This window comes from Ochotona princeps, chromosome 14 (assembly GCF_030435755.1).
Source record: "Ochotona princeps isolate mOchPri1 chromosome 14, mOchPri1.hap1, whole genome shotgun sequence".
NCBI lineage: Eukaryota > Metazoa > Chordata > Mammalia > Lagomorpha > Ochotonidae > Ochotona > Ochotona princeps.
The window spans coordinates 53627763-53643538 of NC_080845.1; positions in this window are offsets into that span (position 1 = coordinate 53627763).

Consider the following 15776-nt stretch of genomic DNA (forward strand, 5'->3'; position numbering starts at 1 on the left):
AAAGTTAAAGGGAGAAAAAAATATATTTCCCTCTTGAGGATAGAAAGTTCTAGAAAGGGAAGAGATATTATCATAACCAGTTTTGAAAAACATGACCTCGTTTTAAAAAAAAAACAACAGTGTACATTTCTAGCATAGCAAGTTTAAAAAGAAAGGCAAAATAAAACCCAGATTGGGCAAAAGGAAGTGAAAATAAACAAAAGAATTTAAAAGCCAATATACTTACTTAAAAAACAATAAAAAATTGATAAATCTCTAGCTCCATTATTAAGGAGCTTAGAAGTCACCAACCCATCTTGCAAGAACAAACCTGAACAGACTGAAAAATAGCTCTTTTTAAATATGTTTTATTTTTTGATGATGTTTACATAGTTGAGAAGGATGAATACCCATATGGACATCTGATTAGGGTGGGGTGGGTCAAGAAATAGGGCAAATTGGATGAGATAATTGTTTCCATTTTTTTTTTCTTTTTTTTTCCTTCCCCTCTCTGGGGAAAGGGGGCAGAGAAAGGGAGAGGGGTGCTCCCAGCAGTCTAACCACATCAGTACCTGGGGATGGGGGAAGGCCACTTGATCTCTCCTAGGATCTCTGATGTGGAACATGTTCCAAGGATAATGCTTAAGTGGTTCGATAGTTCTGCAATGCTGTTGATTTTGTTGCTCTAAGGTTGAGGCAACCTTTTCAAGGTCTATTGGTTGACATGGTCCACCTCAGAGTTTCCACTTGTTCATATACATGCTGTCAAAGCTTGGGCAGGAGAGTTCTCTAATTTGTTCTGATATCCAGATCTCTCCTGCAGGCCTCAATGAACTGACTATAATGTCCCCCATATGCATCTGGGCATGCCATCTACTACACAGGCTTCAGCATCCAAGCAGGCCTAGTTTTGATAGACCACAGATCTTGTGATTTTCCCCGTGGTTGGAGTTTTCAGTCCAGCGGGCTAGTTGGGGGAGTCCCCAAAGAATCCTTATCAGAGGTAACCCCAGAACTGGGGTCTGGCTAAATGTGTCACCCACATTAGTCTATAAACACACTGGTGGTTGCAGTCACCTGGTAAATTCTATCCTCAGTCCTATCTCATACACAAAGCAGTGGATGCTATGGACCAGTCTAACCCTGCCTACCACACATTCAGTCCTCATGAACACCAGCGTGGAACTGCAGCGCAATTGGAACGCCCCCCTTTAGCCCCCAAAACTGGCCCCCCCAACCCCGGTTCCTACGCATGATGGTGTCTACAGCAGTCCTGCATCCCACTTGACTCTTTTACATATCAATGGACGCTATAGCCTAGTTGAGCCTGACTGACCCCACTAGCCAGCCCACACTTATACTGGTGGGTATCACTGCCTGTCTAGCCAGGCCTGCCCCCAGCCCTGTTTCTCATGCTCACTGGTGGAAGCTGCAGCCCACCATGGAGGTGCCCACAAAAACCAGCAGCTCTTACAGGACCTATAAGGTAGAGAAGGTTACAAGGCAAGGCACTGTTCTCAGGATTGGGGAGTTATTCACAGCAGAAACCATTGCAGGGAACAGGTCTAGGGTGGGAAAACCGGAACTCTGAGAAATGTCTGGAAGCCCTTTTTGGACAAGCCTAAGAGTTAGGAAATCGTTTCATTCAATTGTTATTTATAGCCCTTGCCTATTTTCAATACTGTATTACGGTGTTTTTACTTTTTACTTGTTGAACTCTATTTAGTGGAGCCATTAAGTTTTTGATTACAATGTAAATCAAAAATGTTACCTCAATGCATTTTGACTCAGTACGTTAAAGCCACTATTTTGATACCAGAATCTCATGGGATCAGTTCTGTGCTAATATACCTGAGAAAGCAAAAAAAGATGACCCAACTACTTGGGCCTCTGCCACCCACTCCCCCTTCTCCCTCTTTGTCTCTCTGCATTTCAAATAAATAAATACACCATTTTAAAAAGTTATCTGAAGGGCCCTGCATGAACGCCTAGTGGCTAAATCCTCACTTTGCATGAACTGGGATCTTATTATAGGCATCGGTTCCCATCCTGGCTGTTCTATTTCCCATCTGGCTCCCTATTTGTGGTCTGGGAACACAGCGGAGGATAGACCAAGGCCTTGGGACCCTATTCGCAAGTGGGAGACCTAGAAGAAGCTCCTGGCTCCCACCTTCAAATCAGCTCAGCTTCAGCTGGTGTGGCCACTTGGGTAGTGAATCAACAAAGATCTTTCTCTCAGTCTCTTTTTCTCTGTAAATCTACCTTTCCAATAAAAAAAATCTATAAGTTTTTTAAGAATAAAAGGTTGTCTCACTAAAGTTAAAAAGCAAAGAAAGTGGAAATGAAAATTCCCAAGCATTTAAAATACTATAAAACAAAGAAGGAAAGGAAGACTCGGTTTTAAAGGAATTCAAAACTCATTCAGTTTTACAAGAAGCACAGCCAGATTTTCTCAGTGAGAGTAAGAGCCCCTCCAGCATTTTGCTGGAGGGGGACCATTTAGAAATACACAAGAGGTCTGTTCTTAACTGCCCTCAGGAGAACTGGGAACCAGGGCCTAACTGCCTTGGGGCATGTATTTCCTCACCCCTGCGGTCATCTGGTCTCAGTCAAGGCTGGAAAGGAAACAGACTTGTGAAGTTCAAAGTGCAAAGGCCCAGGCTTGTTATCTAAATGAGACCTGTCTGGGGGCACAGGCCACAACGCACTCACCACCTCACCACGTTGCTAAAGGCTTATGGGTGGCACAGCCTTTCAGCCTGTACATCACTAACCCACTCTCAGAAAAACTGTCCAGCATGTAAAGACGCAAACATCAGACCAGGACAAATATCAGAGCCAGGGGTGGCTGGGATGTTAGCATTATCTGAACACAAGCTAGCTGTGACGGTTAATATGCTAAGGTCTTTAGCAGGTGCCAGTTAAGGCAAGGTAGACAATGCAAGTGAAGAGATGGAAATCCTGAGAATGAGTAAAAATAAATACATCAAAACTCTATAACAGAATTAAAGAATGCCTTTGATGGAATTTCTGGTAAACAGGATGAAACTGGGAAAGACCTAACAACTTTTTGAAAATAATAGTGGTAATAATGTATTCAGTTATATATGCTTAGGTACAAATGCATATCAAAAATTTCATAGCAAATAAAACATTCTCAGGTAAACAAAGCTGAGAGAACTTATCATCAAAGAATGAGATGTTACACAAGAAAATACCAGAAGGTATAACTCATCAGAAGTCACAGAAATTCAGAATGGTTAGTATTGTAAATATGGTAAAAGAAAAAAATATATATCTTTAACATTAATATTGAAAACAGAATGATTTTTAGAATAAGAACATTAACCTGTAAAGAGACAGACATATGTGGGCCCAGCATGGTAGCCTTGTGGCTGAATTCCTTACCTTACATGTACCAGATCCCATATGAGTGCCAGTTTGTGTCCCAGATGCTCCACTTTCCATTCTGCTCCCTGCTTGTGGCTTGGGGAAGATGTTGAAGACAGCTCAATGCCTTGGGACCCTGCACCCTCATGGGAGACCCACAGAGGCGGAGAGACACAGAGAGATATTCCATTCATTAGTTCACTCCCCAAATGGCCACAATGGCCAGGCTGAAACCACAAGTCAGCAACTTCTTTAGCCAGGAGTCAGGAACTTCTTCTGGATCTCCCACGTGAATGCACTTGAGTCATCTGCTGCTTTTCCAGGTGCATTAGCAGAGAGCTGCATCTGAAATGGAGTATCCCGGACTTAAACTGCCATCCATATGGGATGCCAGTGTTGCCACCAGAGGCATAGCCAGCCCCAAAAAAATTTTTTTAAGAGTTATTATTTATTTATTTATTTATTTGAAGTTGAAGAGGGAAAGGGAGAGACAGAGGGAAAAAGAGATCTGATTCACTCCCCAAGTGGCTGTAACGATCAGTGTATGCCAGGTAGAAAACCGGAAGTGCTGGGGCCTGACGCAGTGGCCTCGCGGCTGAAGTCCTCGCCTTGAACGCACAGGGATCCCCTATGGGCGCCGGAGGAACGTTCCTTGCTCCTGGCTTCGGATCGGCGCGGCACTGCCTGTTGCTGTCACTTGGGGAGTGAATCATCAGACGAAAGATCTTTCTGTCTCTTCTCCTCTTGGTTAAAAAAAAAAAAAAAATCTGACTTTGTAATAAAAATAAACAAATTTTTAAAAATTAAAAAAAAAAGAAAACTGGAGCTTTTTCTGGATCTCACATGGGTGGCAGGGCTCAGCTGCTGCTTTTCTCAGGCCGTTAAAAGGGAACTATGGGGAGAGAACAGCTGTAACATTAGCCAGTGCCCATACTGAATGCCTGTGTTGGTCGGCAGCTTTACCTGACAAGTGGTAATATCACTGTCCCCCAGTTAAAAAAATAGAAATCACATTTAGTATCTTTTGTGATTATAGTAACATTAGAAATCATTAACAAGAATAATTTTATACGCTACATAAGCTACATACAGAAATTGATCAACTTAATGCTGAATAACCAATGATTAAAGAAGAAATTGAAAAAGAAAGTGAACAATTATCCAAAATGAGTAAACATAAGAACACAATATACAGAAACCTATGGGAAACAGCAAAAGCAGTACTAGGACGACATTAACAGCAATCAATACCTACATCAAAAAATTAAGATCTCATATAAACCTGCACCTTGAGGAATTACAAAAAAATAACACAACATTAACAGAAACAGAAAAAAAATAAAACTCAAAGCAAAAAGAAAATAATCAATGAACTGGAGCTGTTTCCTTGAAAAGACAACAGAAATTCAAACCTTTGGCTATACTAACTGAAAAGGAGAGAAGACTTAAACAAATGAAATCAGAAAAGCTGGGTTTGTGACATATCATGCTAAAACTCCATTTGCAATGCCAGCAGCATCCCTTATCTGGGTGCCAGTTCAGACCCTGGTTACTCTGCTCGTGATCGAGATCCCTGCTAATTTACCCACACAAGCAGTGGAGCAGGCGCAGTGCATGGGCCCCTGACACCTGTGTGAAAGACCCACATGGGATTCAGGCTCCTGCTTTTGAGCTGCCCTAGTCACAGCCATTACAGACATTTGGGGATTCAACCAGAGAATGAAAGATTTCTTTCTCTATGTTGTTCTGCCTTTCAAATAGTTCAATACACCTTTTGAAAAAGTCAAATCAGAGATGAAAGGGAGACAGACATTGCAACTGTTGAAAACAGAAATACAAAGATTCATTAAAGATTATTATGAAAAATTATACGCTAACCAACTTGATGACCTAGATAAAATAGGCAATTATCCCTTACCAATATAGAATCATGAGGAAATAGAATACCTAAACATTCCAATAATAAGCAGTGAGATTATGAATAATAAGGTTTCCCATTTAAGAAAAAGCCCATGAACAAATGTCTTTAGTTGGATTCTATGAAATACTTGAAGTGTTAACACCACTTCTTCTTAAATTATTAAAAAAACAAAAACACTAGAGGAAGAAATTCTTCCCAACTCATTCTGAGACCAGTATTACCTTGACACCAAAACCAAAGACACAAAACAAAAAGATATCCTTGATGAATATTGATGCAAAAACACTCAACAAAATACTACAAACTGAATTCATCAGCATATTAAAAGATGATTCTTCATGATCAAGAGGGATTCATCCAGGATGAAAGGATGATTTAACATATGCAAATCAGCAAATGCAATAAACCCCATCAACAAAATGAAGGACAAAAAAATAAAAAACCTTGTGATAAACTCAGTAGATACAGAAAACAGCATTGAAATGAACCACTTCCTTGAAAGACGGAGTTGCCAAAACCCACACAAGAAATGCATGTTTGCATAGGTGTAAGTCTATTAAAATTTAATCAGTGCTTAATAACCTTCCAAAAGAAAAAATACCCAGCCCCAGATGGGATCACTCAAAAATTCTGCCAAACGTGTAAGGAAGAAATCATACACATTGTCTACAATTTAAGATGGTAGTAGTAGCTGAGGAATACTTTTTAAACTCATTCCATGAAACCAGTATTATATAGACCACAGAACTAGGCAGATATTTCAAGAAAAGAAAACTGTTGATCAATATTTCTGAGCAAATTGAATACAACACCATATAAAAAGAATTATAACTATAATCAAGTGGGACTTATTCCAGATATGCAAGGCTGGTTTAACATTCAAAAATCAATTAATGTAATCCATCACTCTAACAGGCTAAAGGAGAAAAATCACTTGATCATATCCAATACAAAAAAAATTGACAAATGCTCCCATTCATTCCTGATTTTAAAAGCTCTTAGAAAACTAAGAATCAATTTCCTCAATTGATAAACAATAGCTGCAACCAACATAATACTTAGTAGTGTGAAAAATGACTGTGGGTACAAACCTTTTCCTTTGATAGAACTAATGCAAATGCATCAAGGGCTTATATATAAAATATGGAATTCACAAAAGATAGCTAAGAAAAATAACTCTAAAATTGGTGCAAATAGCCAATAAGTAAAAACTCTTAAAAGTTTTAGATGTTGTCCCACTAAGATTGTGTGCAAGATAAAGATGACTTCTCTCACCATTCGCTACTTTTCCATATTCTACTGCACATTCTAGCCACACAACAAGACAACAAAAGGTTAAAAGATTGGAGAGAAAGAAATAAATAACCTTACTGTAAGATGACACGATCATTAATACAAAAAACAGTAAAGAATTAACAAAAAACATTCTGGAAATATAATAGGTACATTGATATATTTTCTATGGTTATGACAAAATACAGGAAACGAGATGATCTAGGAATATAAGACTTTTATGTGGTTCATAGTTTTGGAAGATGAAAGTTCAAGACAGAGCAGCACTCTTTGGTCAGCCCCTAGTGAGGCCTGTTGAACTGTGTCATTACGTGGCAGACGGCATCATGGTGGGAGCCTGCGCAAGAGGGAGGGATCACATGGTGTGACAGCAAGCCAGAGGAGTCCAAAGGCCAGGCCCACTCTTCAACAACCATCTAATCCCAGGAACTTACCTTGTTCACATCTGAACTTCCTGAATCCCTTCCACTGGTGTTGCCCCCCTCAGCCCCTGCCTTACCATGACCTAGTTACTTTCCACTGATTTGAAAGTTGCATTTCTTCCCAATATCATCACACTTAGGATCAATCTTCTAGGGGATACTCTCCAACAATATCCAAACCATACCAGCAAGGTTTGAGGGGGTAAAAAGGTTACTACGCAGAAGTCTACCACTGTCCTACACACTAGCAATGCATAAGCAGCATTTAAAATTAAAAGCAGAGGGCCTGCACGGTAGCCTAACGGCTGAAGTTCTCGCCTTGCATGCTCTGGGATACCACATGGGTGCCGATTCGTGTCCCAGCCTCCCCACTTCCCATCTAGCTCTCTGCTTGTAGCTTGGGAAAGCAGTAGAGGGTGGCCTAAGGCCTTGGGACCCTGCACCCAGCTAAGAGACCTGGAAGACACTCCTGGCTCTTGGTTTTGGATAAGCTCAGTTCCGGTCATTGTGGCCACTTGGGGAGTGAATCATCAGATGAAAGATCTTCCTCTATCTCTCCTCCTCTCTGTATATTTGACCTTCCAATAAAAACAACTAAATCTTTTTAAAAATTAGAAGCAGAGTATAATTTATATTAGCACCCAAAAAAATCAATAACCATTAATGTATAAGTCTCATAAAACATGTATAGATCTATATGAGGAAAATGACAAAACTGATGAAAGAATTTTCACAAGAATTAAATAAATGGAACAATTCATCTTCCTAGAAAATACGCAATATTGCCAAAATATCAGTTATGCCCAACTTGATCAATAGATTCAACTCAGTTATAATCAAAATCTCAACAAGTTATTTTGTAGATTTCAATACATTGATTCTAAAGTTTGTGTGAACAGGAAAAAAGACTCATAATGCCCAACCCAACACTACAGGAGAACAAAATCAGAGAAATGATGTTATTTAAAAGTCCAGACTTATTACAATCAAGGTTAAGAAAGGGGTAAAGTATGGTTGTTTTCTTGAAACTGCACCTATGCAATTCGTGAAATTTGTTCTCTCTATATTAATTTTAAAAAGAAAGGAAAATGAAATATCTCATATAATAAATGTTTTGAAGGACTTCTAACAAAGTAATCGAGTGGTAGAGGAGAAAGCGAAGAAAAATAGCTCAATGAAACAGAATAGAGAACCCAGAAATACACCTACATACAGTCAGAATCTTCAGCAAATATTATAAGCAATAAAATGAAACAAAAAAATATCCTTTCAATTAATGGTGCGACAGCCACAGACAAAACGATTATCCTAGACACAGATCTCCTACGCTTCTTAAAACTAATTCAAATTTATCAGAGACCTAAATGTAAAACATAAAACTCTGAAACTCCTAGAAAGTAACATGGAAAATAATTCTAAAATGAATGCAAAATTAAAATTTCCTAAAAATAGATCAAAGGTTTGAACAGGGTTGAGCAACCTAGAAGTTAAGGAGCCACTTGGGACGCCTACAACCTATACGAGAAGATGTAGATTCAAGTACCGGTTCTTACCTTTCCCAAGACAAGAATAGGTTGATTTTTTTTCAGTGTACCTATGCAGTGGTGACTGTTTCTGCCAACTCCAAGCATAATTCTTTTCTCTCTAGTAACAGGGCATAGAGACTGGCTCTGGGCCAATTAAAATCCTGCCTTTGGGCTCTTTTTCTTCCCCGAGTACATACTCATATGACTATCAACTCAAAGCTTCTAATTTCAACTTCACTTAATATCCTATTTAGTGTGCTCTGGGAGTGAAGGCAGACAAGCAGAGAAGCAAGAAGAGAAATGGAAATAAAAAGAGGAAAACAGAATGTCAAGAACTTTGTATTTCCTTAGCTCAAATAATCCAGCATCAGTTTTCTGACCTCCCACAGTTAGTTCGGAAAGGCTATACAATCCCTATTGGGTCTACTTGGGTTGAGTTGGGTTTCTGTCAGTGCTCTGGCTATACAGTTGCATCACATGCCTCTAGAACAATATATTTAACGAGGAGCTACCTGTTCTGTAGGTTGTACAGTTTGCTTATGACCAGTGCGAAAGGTTAGTTAAGAAATGAATAGGACAATATAGACCTGTGAGCAATGTGGTCAAGAGGAAAATACAAAGTAGGAGATAATGAGGGGAACAAAAATATTGCCTGTTATTGATTAGATGTGAAGGTAAACAGAAAGAAGTAGAAACAGTCTGGAGCCTTTATATTTAAAATGTCCCAACTAAAATGTCACCATCCTGTCCTGGCTTCTTCTACCACTTAAGAAGAATGACAATAAGCATTTTTTTCCTAAAATGCCTCACAAGTCAGCCACTCAGCAGCCTGGTGCTAAAACAACAGTCACTGAAAGACTTACGGGGGCCATGTGTACATAAAAGAAAAAGAAAGATGAGAATTACTGCTCAGAGCAACTTAGCTGTTACCTACAGCTTAGTAGTAATTTATTGCATGTGCCCAGCACTCTGTTGGGTTATTTGTTTTCCAGAGTAAGTCTCCCATCTTCCACACTGGACCAAACAGTGCCTTGCAGAAGTCGCTTCTCTGCAGGCAAAATAATCTCACACTCAACTGTTAACAATGAAAATTAAAACACCAAGTAGTTACAGGGAAAATAATTCAAATTATCTGGAACAACTCTCCCCATTCAGACCCCTTGTTGACTATTTCTGGTCTCCATTCAGGGCAGACTATTGCCCACAAAATTTGTGTAGTATATCCAAAATTCATCCTCATTACTATCACCATTACTATACTTCCTCACCAACAGAACACCTCATGTGGAATGCAGCATGAACCTACCTTAAAGGTTACATTTCCCCCATCTTCCTGGTATCCAATAAGCAAACTTAAGCACAATAGCTACAAAGGAGTGGGATGTAATCTTTTTTTCTCTTCCTCTCCTATGTCAGAGAAGATCTTCTAGACCTTGAGATGATGTTGGAAATGACAACCAAACATTGTCTAAATATTTCAGAAAAGTAGACTGTGGTGTTGCCATCACAACTTGGGACTGCCTACCATTGGGTGTCTCGTTTCAAACATCTCAGCTCAACTTCATTGGATCTATTCCTGCTAAGTGGATCGCTGCTTAGATTTTGAAACCGAATTTAAAAACACTTGCAACCTGTCAGTCACAGCCTCTCACCTGAACCCAGGATGCTCAACTGTCCAATAATTTTTATATCAGAAGAACTTGGCTGAAAGATCTTACAATAGCTTACAGCTACAGTATATACATCGATTTTAGTTTAGCTTCCCAGGTCAACCCCACAGGACTCTGTTGAATCTGAATAAAATTCCTATTTTCTTTAATTCCTGAAACCCTCTTCTAACAAGGGCCTAAAATCATTTCTATTTAAATATTGTATGCCATAAAGTCTCTCTAGGATTGGAGAAAATACGATTAAGTTGTTAGTAAAAGATTGTTCTCGGATCTTTTCCAGGCATGCAAATGCCCACGTGCATCCTGGATACCAATTATCTATTCCCAAGGAAAGTGACAGCCCTACGCAGCCAACAGGCAAGAATCCATAAACAGCCACCATGGCCACAGAGTTGTTGGACTAAACTTTAGTGATCAGGCAGATTGACAAAATGACCATGCTACGAGGTTTCCTCAGCCATAAGCACAGGTGATTTCATCAATAGAGCAGGTGACTATTTCCATGACAGGGCCTTGTGAGCTTTTATTTGTTCCACAAAAAATCCACAGAAACAGAAAATTGGGTGCCATAAACCCAGTAATTCATCCAAAATGAGAGACTGCAGTCTAAGTTCCCAAGGCCAAAATCTTTCTTCTTCAAAGAGAATATAATCTTCTCCCCATATCAGTGTGGAATACATTCCAAGATCCACACTGGTTACCTGAAAATCTGGATAGTAATGAGCTCTCTGTAATATATTCCTGTACCTCCTTACCTATGAAGTTTAATTTCTAATTCAAGGACAGTAAGAGATTAGTCTTTTTTTCTTACCCTGAATTGATAACTTTCATCTTGTCACTTAAAGGAAGCATTTTGCAATTTCTCTTTGGCATATCCAAATGCCAACATTATTATTCATGTATTTCAAGGCCATTATCTAGTAAAATATTGGTTACTTGGACACAAGCACTGCAGTGTTGGGATAGCCAAGGCTTCCAAGTTATGAACAGCAATATAGTATATGCAGCATGGATTCACTGGACAAAAGGATGATTCATGCCCCAGGCAAGACAAAGCAAGAAATGGGGTTGCCATAGTGGCATAAAGGGCGCTAATGTCCTGTGGGTGCTGGTTAGATTACAGGCTACTCCCTAATGATGACCTGGAAAAGCAGTGGAGGATGGTCCAAGCATTTGGGCCCATTCTTCCATGTGGGAGACCCAAAAGAAACTTCTGGCTCCTGGCTTTGGCACAGCCCAGCCCAAGCCATTTCAACCATTTGGGGAGTGAACCAGTAGATGGAAGATTTACCTCTCTATTACTCTCTTTTCTTCTGTAATTCTGCCTGTCAAATAAATAAATAGATCTTTAACCCCCCAAAAAGGAAAGAAACAGAAAAAAAAAAAGAGCTGTACAGAACAAAATTTCATCATGCACTCAGTGTTGCATTAAAACTTATAAATTGCTATTTGTGGAATTTTCCATTTAATATTTTCAGACTGTGGTTGACTGCATATAATTAAAACCTCAGAAAACAAAGCGTCAGATAAGGATGGACTACTGGAAACACTCATTTGTATAATTACTTGATTGATGTTTGTCCATAAATGTAAGTTTGAAAAACCATGACGCTTGCTATTTTTGCTATTTATGCCCCAGTTCCTTGTAATTGTCTAGCACACTGTAGGTCATTGGATCAATGAGTAGGCTGGGCCTCTGACACAGTGTGAAATAGTGAACCTGTTATTTGCCCATTATATAAGACAGAGGAGTCTAAAACAAGAATGTGAAATTTAAATCATGACTGGACAATGTCTATACACTCCCTAATTTTCTGGTGTCCTCTGCATCCATGAATCAACACACAAAATGTCTTTTTGGAGAGTTATATAGGAAACCTATTCATCTTTCATTTGAGCGAACCATCATCTAATTAAGCAATTTAGATAGAATATGCTAATATAGAAGATCTATTTTTATAAAAAGAGAAAGTTACAAAAGGACTTCAAGAGGATAATTACAAATAGATGATGTTGAATCTGAATAGAATTCCTATTTACTTTAATTACCAAAACCCTCTCCTAACAAGGGCCTGAAATCATTTCTATTTAAATATTGTATGTCACAAAGTCTCCCCAGGCACTGGAGAAAATATGATTAAGTTGTTAGTAAAAGATTGTTCCCGGATCTTTTCCAGGCATGCAAATGTAAAGGCTCCCGGCCTGCATTTGGGAACCCAAACTGAGTCACAAGCTGTGGTCCGGAACTGGAGTCCCTAAAGAGACTGAGCATGGCTCTGAGCAACTCAGCTACACTGCCTTGTTCTCCTAAACTGACAACATTCCCATTCTTGGCTGGAACTAAGATTCTTTAAAGTGCTTTTTACCTGATCCTGAGAAAGCTCACCAGAGCAAATCTGGAGGAAATGGTCTGTCTAGCGGCCCTATGGAGTCAATATGTCAATATTTGTATAGATTTTTGGAATTATAGGATGAAGTGCCTAAGACTTCCTTGATGCCCAATGCACATAAAATATAAGCCATTTTGATCCTCTGCATGCTGCTGAATTCCACAGATTTCCAATATTTACCTGTGTGAAAGAGTTCCTTAGCAAAAAATTTACCAAGTGAGTTACCAAGAATAACTAAAGTTTGATTTTTGGAAATTTAAATGGTCAGACCTGTACAGTTTATCTAACACATTAATTTCCTGATCTGAGGAGTCTGACTGCCACACAAGCTGGGAAAAAGATACAATGTTTCTGGTACATCTGTGAGGAGGATGCTCTGTTATCAGACATTGTTGCTGCTGCTTGAGCTGGCAGGAGAGTGTGGATGAGAGAGTGGGGTGTAAGGTCAATTTGCCTGGATTTGAATTCCAGCTTCCTCCTGGGCTGTATGCCCTTAAGAAGTGACTTGGTTTCTCCCTGTGTCTTTATTTCCCCTGTGTTGAGTGGGAAAAATATCAGTGCACAGCTGGTGGTTGCAAAGCATACTATAGAACATAATCCATATACAATGTTTAGCATTATGGCAAGCACATAATGTTCAATAAATTAAACTGTAAATCTATGTTTTCAATTGCAGTTATTCTTATGTCATTCATTATTTTAGTGACATAACTATTAAATTTCATTTCTGTCCTTTGTCATTTTTGTAATTACTACTTTATTGCTGCTTTGTGTTTAAATCACAACTGCCCTGTTTCACATTGGTCTTCTTCATTTGTTCTAGTTGGTTATCTTTCCACAGAGAGAAGGGAAAAGGCAGGGTGGAGGTTCTTTTGAGTTACCTGCTCCAAAGATTCCTTTGGATTCCCGTCCTCCCTGGCCCAACTAGATGTACAGCATCCTGTGACATGGGCTCCCAAGACCAGCCCAGGACAGCACAGCAGGCTGAGTGTGATATGAACTGACCAGCAAATATATGTACTGTCTACGCTCTCTCACAGGTCGTAGAACCAAGTGCCAGACAAACGCCAACACTGAGTAGAGTAGATGTTGGTTCCAGAAAGGCTCTGGAAAAGGCCAGGGAAATCAGTCTGCTTTTGACTTCGCAAAGATTCTGAAAAGTCATCCTTTTCACTTCAGCTCAGGATTCCCTGATACAGCTATTCTTTAATCTTGCTATCTTTCTAAACAGCTTAACATTTGGGCTCAGAAAATTGTCTTGAAAAGTTCCTTTCGGGCCCGGGGGCATGGCCTAGCAGCTAAAAGTCCTCGCCTTGAACGCCCCGGGATCCCATATGGGCGCCAGTTCTAATCCCGGCAGCTCCACTTCCCATCCAGCTCCCTGCTTGTGGCCTGGGAAAGCAGTGGAGGACAGCCCAAAGTTTTGGGACCCTGCACTCACGTGGGAGACCCGGAAGAGGTTCCTGGTTCCCAGCTTCGGATTGGCGCAGCACCAGCCCGTTGCGGCTCACTTGGGGAGTGAAACATCGGATGGAAGATCTTCCTCTCTGTCTCTCCTCCTCTCTGTATATCTGGCTTTCCAATAATAATAAATCTTAAAAAAAAAAAAGAAAGAAAAGTTCCTTTCCCATCCCATTTGCAGCAAGTGCCCCTTCCTTCGCAATGGTTCGTGCACATCTAAACATGATGAAGTAGAGATGTCGTGGATTTTCAGGTCAGAAGACTCTTTTCTCAAGACCCTGTTATTCGTCCTGTGTTAATTTGGGCAAGTCATTTTTCCCAGGCTTTTCTTCCCTCATCTGCAACATGAGGACAATACTCGTAAGAACTGACCATAATGTTATCAGAATTCAATGGATGAAACATGAAGGCAACCCATTAGCTGACCCATCAGTAGAACTCCTAAAATGGGATTTGGGGGCATGCTCAAATGGGTATACACACAAAATACACACACACACACACACACACACCCCTCTCTTTTCCCTCCCACCCTTTCTCTCTTTCTTTCTTTTTCTCTCTCTCTCTTCCCCCATCCTTCTCTCTATCATTAATAACCTATAAACAAGCCTTTTAAAAAAAAAGAATGTGGTGGTAGTGCCATGGAGTAGTATGTTGAGCATCCACCTAGAGTACTGACATCCCATATAGGCAGTGTTTCAAGTCTTGGCTGTTCTACTTTTGATCCAGCTTTCTGATAATGATCTTGGGAAAGCAGTGAAACATGATGCAAGCCCTTGGGCCCCTGCACCCACAAGGGAGACTTGGAAGAAGTCCAGACCCTTGGCTTTGGACCAGCCCAGCTCCAACCATTGTGGCCATGTGGGATAAAGCAGAGAGTAGAAGGTTCTCTCTCCCTTTCGCTGCCTTTCCTTATTTCTCTGTAAATCTTTCAAATAAAAAATTACATTTTTTTAAATCTGGAATTTTCTGAGTGACAGTATGTCATAAAAGCTTCTCTTGACCACTCCCAAGTTTATGCTAAGAAGGTCACTGAGGATGAGCTCCTGAAAAATATCAAAATGGGACTGATCACCACGAAGACCCAGTGATTAGGCTAGAACCTTTAGACTCACTCACCAACATTCTGGAAAGAAAAGGGGTGGCTGATACCAAACTTCATAAATATTCTTGAGCTGTGAGATTTGATGAGTTTCTAGGTTGATACATCATGGAGGTTCTGAAAGGATGGAGCACACAAAATGTGTCTGGAAGCTCCGTGCTCCCACAACAGTCCTGCTTTGTCCTGTGGATCTTTTCCTTCTGGCTGTTTTTGAATTATGGTTTTTTCTTCATATCTGTTTATTCACTTACTTATTTAAAAGACAGAGAAATATAGACAGATTTTCCATCTGTTTGTTCACTCTGCAAAAGCCCGCAACACCAGGACCAGGGCAGCCTGAAGCCAGGAGTCAAGAATTCAATCTGTGTCTTTAATAGGGGTGACAGCTCCACCTGCTGCCCCACAGGGTGTGCACCACCAGGAACCCAGAAACAGGAACAAATCTAAGACTGAAACACAGACACCACAGACACCACAGTAAGGGAGACAGGCACCCCTGGTGGCCTTTTATTTCCTAAACCAAGTACACTACAAGTTGTGTTTGTTCTGAAAAAAAAAAAAAAAAAAAAAAAGCTAAGATAAATACTTACCTGGCCTTTGTAAGCCATTCTAGTAAACTAGT